The 11838-nt window shown below is 38.2% G+C and overlaps 1 pseudogene; it reads right to left on the bottom strand.

The window, feature by feature from the left end:
* Positions 1–7232, bottom strand: part of LOC119642454 — a 25619-nt pseudogene extending 18387 nt beyond the window's left edge.
* Between the last annotated feature and the right edge of the window lie 4606 nt (positions 7233–11838).

Genomic DNA, 11838 nt, shown 5'->3' with positions numbered 1-11838 from the left:
GTAAGCGGCTTTAAAACTCCCCATGAAATTTATGAGAATAAATATGAATAGGGGACCGACGATCCCACTTGTACGACACAGCCAATCCAAACTAATGATTTACCGCCTTGAGAATGCATTACAGTTGTTATGGTCAGTTTAATGTATCTCATTAAACCGATCAGTAACGTCCATGTAAATATCTATGAAAAGCAATCAAACATTAACAGTTTTATAAGTTTTTTCAAATAACTTTTAATACGATTGAGTATAACTTCCAAAATACTAATGCCACAACTTAAATCTTTTAACCATAAACGCTTAGTTTTATCATGTAATTCTTTCCATGCCGCACCATTTAATTGAATAAGATTTTTTGCTAAGGGATCGGCTTACATTATTGTATAACGCGATCTTGTAAATGATCAGCATTTACTACCAAAATTTGAGAAACAGCATCAAGATCCAACATTAATTCTATCCATTTTAGCCAAGCGTAAACACCGATAAATGGTGCTCGTCTATCAAAGAGGGTGTAGAAACGTCGCAAAACATCAGCTATATGCAGCTTATTTCCAACACTTGGGTTTAGTATGCAGTACACCACGATATTTCCAATAATTTGAAGGTGTTTCCACTGTTAAATAGAGAATTAATAATAATTTACTCGTTTTTATGCGGGTTTCATTAAAATTCGTCAAAGGGATTTTCCTTTTTTGGTTTGCACATTTTGTGCCAAAACGCGTATTGGTATTGACGTTACAGAGTCCAAGAGATTTTTTTTGAGCAAATTGTATCACTTTGCTGACCAAGCCTTCTAGGTTTATGCAACGCCCGTCGAAGTATGGTTGCTGTTCTAAATTGTCTACAATGGCATTAACGATGGTTTCTGCTAGCAATTCTTCAATAGGAAGAATTTCGATAAGTTCTTTCACCATGTGGACTAAGAGGTATTGAGCCGTGTTTAGAACTCCAGTGGCTGTTTGTAATGTTTCCTTCGCATTCTCATAGACAGTGCAGAATACATCTTCAATGTTAAATTCGGATCGTTCATAATTGAAAACGCTCAAGATTTCTGTGAACATTTTTTTCAAGTTTTCGTGAGTTACAAGTACAATATATTTGTTAGGGATAAGTGTTCGAATATTTTCCGCAATGCATTCCATAATTTTATCAGTAAGCTCGCCTTCAAACGAGTAGGCCGCTTGGCCTAAATAACTAGTCACTTTATAGGCGGAACGCCGGACATAGTCTGGGCCAGCTGATTTTCCAAATCTGTGCACGAATAACTTTTGCACAATATTCTGGCATCGGTCCGTAGCGAAGTCATCAGCTACCATACACAGTACTATTGTACGCTACTGTCTCTTCACTTTGCATGTTTGCATTCGCACTTATATTTTTTTCTATGCGAATTAATGTTGCGAAAAAACTTATCCTGAACGCCAGCGACGTTTCCTCCTCTTTATTATAAACATCCGTATGATATTTTACGTTCTTTTGCGCTTCCTTAACTTCGTCACGTTTGGAAGCTATCTGCTTGAGGGCATCATTTAAATTTTTTTCCAATTCGTGTCTATCTGCGCGTAACTTAAACGGTAACTCATACATGGACCTTTCCACTCCGGGTGGACAATGGCTTTCATCCAAACGTATGGCCGTCATATCGGTGGAGTCAATACTTTTGGTGTCTTCTTCCTCTTCGCTGGAGGATTCATCCACCGAGCTCGACTCGGACGATTCTAAAGAAGCATATAGAACATAGAAAAGCGAGGGTATATAATGCTTCCAGAGCAATTTACGCTTAAACTCTATATAGTCACCATCTTCATTTTGCGGTGGCTTAGGTGGACGCCATTTTTGCGAAAAATACGACGCAAAAATCGAGAAACTTATGATCCTTAGTACTAGTCATAAATTTTGTTTGAATTACAGCGATTTGGTCATTAATGCGATCGCAGCTTTTGCGCAATTCCTCAATTTGCCGTGTCAATGCGTTAATGGAGGTCTGAGCCTGGTTACGTGTTGTCAGAGCGTATTCGATATCACTTAATAATTGATTTTCTATCTGTTTACTGTCTCTCATTATATATAGCTATTAATTCATAGCTGTTAGATAACTAGTCATGAAATCAGTCTCGTATTTTACTTGGAGTCGATCATCGTTTAATTCCGTGAAGAGACTATCACATCTTTGAACGCTTTGATTTACAACACTAAGAATGTCGTCTTGTTCGTTTAATAAACTTATCAGCGATAGCGTTTTTCTATTAACCAGGGCGAACGCTCTCCTTTATTGCTCAAATAAAATGCCAGATCTGGTGGACAAGATGAGAATGCTTCGGAAAAGACTTAATGTCTTCCAGCCCGTAGATAGACATCTGATCCAATCCAAGAATTTCATATTCTTCATTTTTAAATTTTCTAATTTTGCTTTTTTCTCGCCTCAGAAGTAGATCTTCAACTTTCTTCTCAAGGTATAATATATCGTTGATTTCTATACCACAGCCAAGGAAATATTTCTCTATTAAATTGATCTCTGGATATTCTTCGTCCATATTTATTGGATTTATTTCCATTAAATGTTTTCGCTCTGCCTCCGCTATGTTTTCATGAAGGGTCTTTAATCGCCAACGTTTTTCTTCAATGAAGTCATTTATGGACTCTTTAATATCCCGCAGTTCGAAGACTCTTTTATTAAAATTGGAAATGATTGCGTAAAGCTTTAAAATGTCATGATATTTATAGGCCAAAGTTTCAAACGATTGCGGTTCCTATTGTGCGGCTGTTTTCAATTTGTAATCACTCAGGGTTCTTTGTGCCTCTTCAATCTTGCAATCATCGTCTGGATGATTTTTATTGGGATCCGGTTTTCTTTTTTCCATTTTTTTGCAATTATGCAGACGTTGTACATCATACAATTGGCGTGAACGATATCTAAGTAAAAGGCGCTTCATTTTTCAGCTGAAGCGTGGCACTATTGTATTCGGATCACGATCGAAGAAAAAAGTTTCCTCAGGCAGTTCAAGCACTTCTTCACCTTTCTCTTCTGGCGCCTCAAACTTGTCCTCGCTGTTAAGTAATTCAAAACATATACTCACATACATGCAGGCAGACTAGGAGCTCAATGTATTAAGTAGAGATGTGTGTCAGTTGTTGCTCTAATTTCCAAATAAATTGTGAACGTGTAAGGACGACACATAGAAATTCATACAAGTTTTAGATAAACGTTTATATACACCAATAATACTAAATAAGAGCGAAAGGAATGTAAATTTCGCAACTCTTTTGAATTTATCCAAATTTCTCACTGTTTGAAGTTTTCTTGTTGTTTTTTTTTTTTTGCATTGCAAAGCACAACTAAACTTTAATTTCAAAAAAATGAAGGTTAAAAAAAACCGAGCTTTCCTTACCTCTAGCGCCGAATGTTTATATCAAAAAAGAATAACAATCCGGCTTGTTCGAAACAACGCCTGGCAAAAATAATTGTATTTCTATTTTAGGAGAGTAAGGATTTTGAATTCACAGCCCAATTCGCTTCAATTTATAATTGCAAGCAGCGAGTGATGTATTTCTTAGGAAATGTTGGGAGGACTGGGAAGGTTCATGTTTTACATTTGAAAATTAGAGCAATGGAAAAAATGCTCGTGCATTTGCGTATTATTCATATTTGTCTTACGAATCTGGATTTTTCACATCTCGTGGTATTTTCTCTCTTCGTCATCGGTAGCGTGCATTTAGTTTTTTAGAATTGTAGATCATCCTGTGTTTGTTTTTAATTCGATCATCCAGTAGCATGTATTTGTGCTCAATTCGTAAATCCTCTTTAATGCTCTTATTCTCCATCATCAGCCGGTTGAGTTTTTCTTGGAGTCTAGCAATTTCAGCTAAAATTTTACGTTCATGCGCTGCGGCCGCTTCCTCTTGTTGTTTCTGCTCAGCATAGATTTTAATCCTGTTCTAGCGATGGATAATTTGGATCGGCAATGTCTGTGACAGATGGAATTATCAACGGGATTGTAGAAGCGTTACTTCTTCGCACAATTTGACGTATTTCCGGTCCAAACCATGAATAAATGAAAGTATTGCCATCATAACCGACCGAAATCAAGTTTTTACCGTCACAACTACTTAGTATCGACGGGATAGTGCCGTTTAAGAGATCATGCATGTTAAAACAAAAACAATTTCGCATATCGGTAAAATCGGTTGGATTGATATGATTAATGCGAAGTTTGCCATTGATTAAACCCAATATCAGAATCTCTCCTCTGCAAGCAATGTTTAAGTCGTAATATTCGATTTATAAATGAAGTGTAAATCTTCGGAAACCTACACATCAAGATACGAATGAATTTCGTCCTTTATAATGGTAAAACGTACTGGCTCTTTAACACCTGGTTGCAATTCATAAATGTAGTCGGCATCATATCCGCCCATAGAGACCCCTATAGTGTTGCGGTCCGTATAACGTAACCATAAAATTAGATTAGGAATGGCAGGTATATGGAGTGACTCTTCTTCGTCGTCTGGCTCGGAATCGGTTAATAAAAGTTATAGTTTGTATGAAATGATCTCATTCGACTTAAGAATATTGAGAGTATATCTAATGCTTGTTCCATATCAATTTGTAAACCTGAATTTGCCATTTTCAATTTCTCAACTCTATCAAATTTACGTTTCCGGTTTTTGTCCTTCCGTTTTTTAATAGCTGCTCTCTTCAAATCGCGGCGTATGACATTTTAACTGTAAATGTTTCCTTTTCGCTTATTTGCGAGGGTAGCCGATATCGTATACCTCTCCCGTCTTACAATCAATGAGAATGGTGAACTTTTCATCCTTCCAATTGAAACTACTTGGTATGGCATCAAATTGCATGAAGCCCATAGGATGTAAATGAACACAGTCTAATCTTTCATGCCTTTCAATGAAATTGTAAACGAATATTGTACGATCGGCCGCTCCCGTTACCAGCAACGAATTTCGAGAACTTGCAGTCATTTTCGTGACCGCTGCAGTATGAGCCTTAATAGCTCGCGTTAGATGTATAGTGGGCGTCGACTGGGCTTTCAAGTCGACATATATTTGACGTATGACAACATCTTCAAAACTTGCAACCAAGTCCATACCCGATAACGATATTCGTTCATTAAACCATATGAGATCAGTGCTCGCATTATCAAACTCATTTTGCAGTAGCAAAATTTTAGCATCAAAATCATACATGGAAATCTTACCATCTTCACCTAAAGTAACAAGAAGAGGTAAGATAGAGCTAACTTGAGCAGCAACAATTTTGCAAGAATATAGTTTACAAGATGGGTTTTGCACTTCTCTAGGATTGAGTTCACAATACCAAATGCCACATAAACCGTCCTATGATAAAGACGAATACCATTCCAGGAATTAAACTTTGATTTTAGCTATACGACCCTGAGGCGTATTGAGTCATACATACATACCATCATGTAATACCCAAAATCTTTATTGTCGAATAATTTGATTTTTTGCACGGCCCTGTTCTCGCATTTTCGTACATAAAACTCATATATTGGTTCAGTTTCTACAAATCGATCTTCATCTGGAGGATCAGCGGTATCAATTGTTTCCCAAAAGCAGACATGCACATACCCACTGTAGTCACTCCACCACCTCCCATAGTTATTCTTACGATATGTTTTGTATTGCATGGCTTACGCCCCTTGCGTGTTATTTCAAATTTTATTAAACCCGTTTCCCATAATAACATGTTAACCCACTCGCAGCCGGATATATCATTTTCATCAGCCAGCATATAAATGACGTATATGTCACTAAAATCGGTTTTGCCGAATCGACTAAGGTCTCCTTTCAATTTTAAGCCAGTGAATGTGTTGACCGTTTTCCATTATGGCCGCTTTTTTTTTGTCGCGTTTTATATATATACATTTGTGACCAAAATTGCGACAGTTTATTATCTGAACATCTCTACTCAACAAAGCAAAAAAAAAAAATCAAAAGCAATTAGAAGTACTATAGATATGGCGCCAAATATTGCGCGTCCAATTCAAGTCGAAGATGAGGAGCATAAAATTGCTTCTAAAACTGCTTACAAGCCTATTGGGGTTCTTTTAGGTCCGCCTGGCGAACGCGGTGCTTCGTAAACCATAGCCCAAAGAGATACACAACCCGGGCCCGCGGCAGGGGCAACCCACATAGCTTGTACTTCCGTTTTCGGTAAATCGTCGGCTTCGAAAACGGTATTTGCACAACCATCGCTGAACTTTGCCAAACCATCGCTAAACAATTTAAAACGACTGACACGTTTCGACGTGTCGTCGGTACGGTACGTCGGGCGCCTTCATGAGCTTCGACGGTTATTGTGAAATTCGTGAAATGTTGCACTTTTATATGAGTGCGTGAACCCAAAAGCAGTACTTTAAGAGAAAGAATATCGCCACGAGGTTGTTTTTTTACTATTTTTTGTTTAAAGTTCTATGTTAAAGTTTGCCATTATAAGTTTTACCAGGCACATAGCCGTTGTGTAGGGTGAACAAGTTGAAGAATTGCTGGCACGCAATTTATGAACATAACAATTTTAAAGATGTACATCAGTTTTAAAGTTGTAACCCGAGCGAAAATTTACATAAAAATTAAATAAATACTGAACTGTTTTGTTTAAAAGAAAACTTTTTACGTAGTAGATTTTCTGTTTATTTTTTTATATACAAGCGTAAAACAACAAAAGACTTGGTAAAAATGATTGCAAGAGAAAGTTTAATATAATGATGTTTCATAATTACATAACTAACAATATGTTGTAACCGAACAGTTAACACTCATTTTTATGGAAAATCTTTGAAAAAAAGTATAATAATAAACTCTTTCTGGTTTTTTTTCCTACTCCCTCAGTTATTAATTCATTGTAATGGAAAATTTGAGAGGAAGAGTTGGAAAGCTGGCGACAATCGTACATAATTAGCCTCTAAGCGATAAGCAATTGTTTTCCGAAAAAAACAAGGTGATGATAGTCGCCTGCTTACATGATCCATCAGCGGTATGCAGTGTATTACGAGCTGCTAAAACCGAGTGAAAGAGTGGCGGGAGATGTCTACCAACAAGAATTAAGCAAATTGATCGATGTTTTGCTGGAAAAGAAACTAATTCTCTTCCACCAAGTCGATGGCTCGGCCATACGTTGCAAGAGTTATCAAGGATACACCGTTGCAGCTCGAATGGAAAGTTCTGCCGCCCGCAGCGTACTCACCAGACATAGTACCTTCTGAATACCACTTAATCAGATCAATGTTGCTTGGCATGGCTGGTAAGTGGCTACAGAAAATTTAAGAAATGAGGAAATGTGTAGGTGATTGCATCGTTGCCAAATCAATATCATTCTTTCGAAACGGTATCGACGTCTCGCTGGAAAGATGAGAAAAGCTGTAGAAAATGATTGAAAACATTTTGATAAATATACATTGCACCAATGTTTCTCAACAAATGCTTCTTTCGCGTGAACAGAACATGCTTAGAACATTGCTACTGCGTGAATCGCGGTGCCGCTAAGCTGTTCAGTTTAAAATTTTTCAAGCAAATTTATTTTCAACTTTCAAATTTTCTGCAATTTCTAATTTTCTAATTTTTTTTTGGCGGACAGACGTAAAATCCTAAAAATACGCATTAATTCTGCGAAAAGCCTACACGTTGCTGAAAGTAAAAAATCGAAACGACAGCGCGGCAATCGCTTAAGAGTGCCGTAAAGCTTATTCACATACATACATGCAAATGCACACGCAGATAATTTAAAAACAAATTTTAAAAAATCATTTTTTTTTAAACTTTGGCATAAATGAATTTGCAGCAATGAAAATTAAGTAATTGCAAAATTTTCATGCTATTAAGAATTTTATTCGTTTTATTTTCACATATTTAAAATATATTTTACTGGATTTTTTTACCATCATCATATGCGTTACCGTTTACCGCCAAGAATTTCTCACTTCTTCAAGTTCTTCCTAATTAAGAAATCTTTTAAGAAGGAGCTTCTTGTTCAGCAGAAACTATGCCGTTGTTTACAACTCTTTTTATGAAAAAAAACATTTTTTTGAAAGAAAAATTTGACAACCCCAAGAGTGAGTCGGTCACACAAAAATGGTCGCCGTGGTGACGGTTTCACGTAAACCCCAACGCCATCATCTGCATCGGTCGCCTGCTGCGGTGTTACAGTATTCGATTGATCTTCTTTCACTTTGTAGAGGACGCAGCTTCTTTGGGCGGTAACGGCCCTTTCTGTCTTTCTCTCTTCCTATAGAATACGCTGGTGATCTAGAGAAATTAATGGCCCCTCACCTTGCTAGGGATTTCGTTGGTATTTTTTTTAAAGGTGGCTCGCTGAATTTCGATCACACGAAATTTGTTTTATTATAAGCTTTTCTTCACAGCTGTAACCTGGATGATTCGATATTTTAAGGATCTGTTCGTGTATTGCGGATCAAGAGGAAATTTTGAAAAAAATTGTTTTTTTTAATATTAACTTTATATATCTTTATATATGTGCTCTTGAATTTGCTTGCCTATATCAGTCTATTTATTTCTGAAAATATCAATATCTGAGTGAGTAGCCGAGTAGGCAAGAATCACGACTACCCAGATGTTTTTATTTCGAATTCGTACACTACCCATTGATTTGTAAACATTCTACTTTGTATAAAAAAGCATGCTTGAGTGGGCTACAATTAAAAAAATTGGATTTAATGAAATTCATCAAGCCATTTGTGGCAGAATCATGATGGAATATCAATTCTTTATGTGTCAATTCGGGCTCAAGCCTTTTCGCCAATTTTTTGCCCAATTCAAAACACCCCATTGATCAAATGAGTTAATATCCCAAATAACACCTTGTGTAAAGATTTTGTGCTCATACAAAGCATTTCTACACAAGATGTACTGACATAAATAATACTTTTAAAATATACTATGCTTTTAAAGAAATATTGATTTGTAATAAATGAAATACTTAAAATATATACACGATCATATTTTATAGAATTTTATATTCTGTAAAAAATTCGAATTATGTAATTATAAAAGACAGGAATCTTTTCTTTCGCCACCATTGTCAAAAGCAAGATAATCGTCAACACCCGCCGAGCCATTGTCCACCACATTCGATGTAGCATTTTTCTTGTAGCAATTCTATTTTTTAAGCCGTCTAGTCTACACATCAACCAGTGTTTTGATAGCTTAAAAAGTATGTATTCGCAAGAACTGGGCCTTATGCGGGCCGCGGAGGTGATGTCCAAAATAATTGAGGAGAAGGACTTCTTCGAAGGAGAAGTCACTGTGAATGCAGAGGTATCCAAAAACTCCTTAGAGGAGTACATGTTAATAACAGAGGAGAATTATGCTACCCCGTCGGAGAAATGCTTACAGATGATCGACGAGGATTTTGACGGCCCATCGAAATCAGCGTAGACGGCGCAAATAAGAGAGAATCGTCGGCTCCGAACTGAATCTCTCTTTCGGCAAACGCCACCAAACACCGAAGGATATTGCGGAGAAGAAGTACTTCGTGATGACCTCACTATACATGATAGAATAGTGCAGGTTCAATTTGACGACGTTTTCAAAAACTTGAAGACGATGTATTCGCGATAGGAGCACGTCCTCGTGTGCGCAGCGCGGAGTTTGTTGACCTCGTTCAACATCCTGCTAACCGCGAACCCCCGCACATCTTATCCACCCGGATTAGAAAAGCTATTAGACGAGGATCTGCAAGCCGCTGAAGATATGGGGTTGTATGTCGAGACTGTCGTCTGCGATCGATGCTCCGTTAACAAAGGAATATTCGGAGGAAAATTCGCCAGCAACGCAAACGAAAGAAAACAGGCAGACGGCAGCTCCCACATAATACGCCTATTATATGACTACCCCCATTTAGTAGAAGCGCTACTGAAAAAATTTAGTAGGAAAAAGACAAGCGAACAAATCGAAAACTGCTTAAAAAGCTGGCGGAAATGAAGGCGCCCAGCTCACTATTCTGGGAGCAGACTGGTTGTATGCCGTCGTAAAGCGCGACATGGGGGCCATGCGCCACGATTGTACAATTTCTTAGTTATACACAGGTCGTGACTTTCCAGAGTAAGTACATCGACAGCTCCGAGGGCAAGGCGCAAAGGACGTGCGAATTAATCAGTGCGCTAACGAAGTTCGTCAACGTCCTCCACCGGAACCTTATCAACAACGAAACTTAGATGGAGCTCAAATATAAACTCGAGGAGGTAAACCAATATCTGCTGCGAAATTTAAGGACTGACTATATTACGGTGGATATACGGCAAACCATAAAAAATTTTAAATAGACAATTGCAGACCCACTGAGAGCTTACCCTGACATAACCATCGCGCCATACAGGGTAAGCCAGGATCTGTTGAAAAGATTCTTCTATAACATGGCACTTGGCTTCAGAATGAGGACCCGGTAGTCACCGGATGTAATGGAGCTGATAGATCGACTGAGGAAGTTCCAATTGTCGAGTTGGTGTGGCGGCTCCAGGCCTACCAATGATTAATTCCTCATCGACAAAGTAAGCTACGAACTCGCAGCGGGAAACGAAGAGCAGTTTGTAGCTTACGACCTCGATGGGGAAGTATTCCCCGACTTGTTCTACAGTAAGATGTCACACATCGAAGAACACCGGCGGCTCATAACCGGGTATGCAATAGCGCGTTACATCAGCGAGGAGCTAGAATGCCAAGCGTGCCTAAGAGATCTCACGCTTGAGGAAGGAGACTGCTTTCAAGAGGATGGCGATGGCATGGTTGCGGCGAGCAAAGAAGATAACCTAACTCTGGTCTCACAATACATTAAGCTGGCGTTCGCAACGCCAGAGGTGCACGCTGCATTCAAAAGCGCCTACAGAACATTTTAAGCCACTAAGCACCAACATATGGTGGTGCCGCACATCGGCAAGCGCGTGCAGGCGACCAACGTGTCACGGCTTGCCTTTTTCCAGACAGCGGGATCGTGGAGCAGCGGCGTGCTGCACCGAACTAATTTACTTGGTTTCGTCATATTTAGGGAGGAAAAGGATATGAATGTTACATCCTTCTAAGGAGCAGAGTCCTCCACCCGCCAACTCCCCCTTCTTCGCAATATTCGCTGTATTCCAATGGTGAGTTTGAATTTATCTTTACTGATTGGCATTTAGAACTTGGTTATTCATTTCTAGTTAATTTCAGATTAAGACACAAGATGAGTCGCCACCAGACCATACTAGCGAATATCTCCATTGGGACGTTAAACGCGGTAAATTTCTGATACAGTTGTATAATTTAACGAAATGCCCATTACAAAAATTTATTGATGCACAACGGCATTGATGCCTGACGAAGACTTAGTAGTTGCTACCGCTGAGGAATAAATAAGCCAAAAAACATTCATACAACTAACCTGAAAATCTGGCGCAGAAGCTAAAAAATCTCCATATATTTCAGAATTTTTGAAATTCTTTTTTTTTCATTTTCTGCCATTCTTTTATTTATCCTATGGGCATAACTTATCTATTTTCGAGTACTGAAAAAAGTTGGAGTCCCAATTCGAAAATTGTCTTTGAGGTTGTACCAGTGATATAGAAAATTTACTAAACTCCAGATAATTGATATAAAGAAATCCTCAACATTATTTGGAAAAAAAGACTGCTTTCCTTAAAGATATGTAAATAGATAACAATTCTGGCACATTGCCAAAATTTTTAATGCTCACCCTTTTGGGTTATACAACAATTCTCTATTTAACAGTGGAAGCACCTTCAAGTTATTGGAAATATCGTGGTATACTGCATACTAAACCCAAGTGTTGGAAATAAGCTGCATATAGCT

This window comes from Glossina fuscipes, unplaced genomic scaffold (genome assembly GCF_014805625.2).
Source record: "Glossina fuscipes isolate IAEA_lab_2018 unplaced genomic scaffold, Yale_Gfus_2 222, whole genome shotgun sequence".
NCBI lineage: Eukaryota > Metazoa > Arthropoda > Insecta > Diptera > Glossinidae > Glossina > Glossina fuscipes.
This window is presented reverse-complemented; position numbering and strand designations above follow the sequence as displayed.